The sequence below is a fragment of the Poecilia latipinna genome, unplaced genomic scaffold (genome assembly GCF_001443285.1).
Source record: "Poecilia latipinna isolate Pla-1442-1.1 unplaced genomic scaffold, P_latipinna-1.0 Scaffold3338, whole genome shotgun sequence".
Taxonomy (NCBI): Eukaryota; Metazoa; Chordata; class Actinopteri; order Cyprinodontiformes; family Poeciliidae; genus Poecilia; species Poecilia latipinna.
The window spans coordinates 22,167-23,720 of NW_015115954.1; positions in this window are offsets into that span (position 1 = coordinate 22,167).

A 1,554-nucleotide genomic window follows, 5' to 3' on the forward strand; every position below is an offset into this window, starting at 1 on the left:
ACCGTTCACCACCTGTTCCTCCCCTGTTCACCACCTTTTCCTCCCCGTTCCCCACCTGTTCACCCCCTGTTCACCACCGTTCACCACCGTTCACCACCGTTCATCACCTGTTCACCACCTGTTCACCACCGTTCATCACCGTTCACCACCTGTTCATCACCGTTCACCACCTGTTCATCACCTGTTCACCACCTGTTCATCACCGTTCACCACCTGTTCACCACCTGTTCACCACCGTTCACCACCGTTCACCACCTGTTCATCACCGTTCACCACCGTTCATCACCTGTTCATCACCGTTCACCACCTGTTCATCACCTGTTCACCACCTGTTCACCACCGTTCACCACCGTTCACCACCTGTTCACCACCTGTTCACCACCGTTCACCACCTGTTCACCACCGTTCACCACCGTTCATCACCGTTCATCACCTGTTCACCACCTGTTCACCACCTGTTCACCACCTGTTCATCACCGTTCATCACCGTTCATCCTGGTTAAACAATCACACCTGTGAACGCTCTTGTTGGGAAACCAAACGCCTGTGGAAGATGACCGGTCTGGTCGTCCACCGGGAACATTTCAAAGATCTACTTGAGAATTACAACAAGGCAGTTAGTGAAGCCAGATCATCTTACTTTAAGCAGTATCATTGACCACAAATGGCGACTGCAATATGTTCCTCAGTCTGTTTTATAAAGAAGGTGATGGACCTGAAAAGCAATATCTCTGAGCTGCTCTACTTCCCCTGATGAGCCTCAGTGTTCGGATTCATTCTCTTCTTTTGTTCCAATTACATTAAATGAACTGACTTCACTAATTGGTAAAATGAAACTTTCTACTTGTTTGTTGGAAATATTGCCCCCCTTTCTGCTTGTCCAGGCTCTAACTTCCATTGGTCCAACAATCTTGTAAATAATTAACAGCTCCCCGATCAAAGGGTACGTCCCATTGTATTTTAAAAAAGATAGTGACCCCTCTTTTAAAGAAACCCACTCTTGACCCCGGTACCATCTCCAATTTCCATCCCATCTCTGAACTTCCCTTTCTCAGTAAATTACTTGAAAAAGTTGTAGAAACTCAACTCAGATCCTGGTTTAGTCAGTTACTGACCTCTGATCCCTTTCAGTCTGGCTTTCTTAACACCATTCCACTGAAACTGCTTCAGTAAAAGTCCATAATGGTCTCTTATTGGCTGCTGATGAGGGAAAATGCTGGTTTTATTAGATCTTGCTACCTTTGACACCATTGACCATAACATCCTGTTAAACAGGCTGAAGGTCCTGGCTGGTGTCTCTGGCTCAGCTTTGGACCGGCTGACCTCATATTTATCTGACAGGACATTCTTCACTAAGACGGACAGGTTTTCCTCTGACTCCGCCTCTTTAACCTGTGGGGTGCCACCAGGCTCAGTTTTGGGTCCACTTTTGTTTTCTTTTTATATCATTACACTTGCTGGCATTATTCAGTCCTTTTCGTTTATCTCTTATCATATTTATGCTGATGACATTCAGTTGTATTTTTCATTCAGACCATCACCTGACAGGTCGGC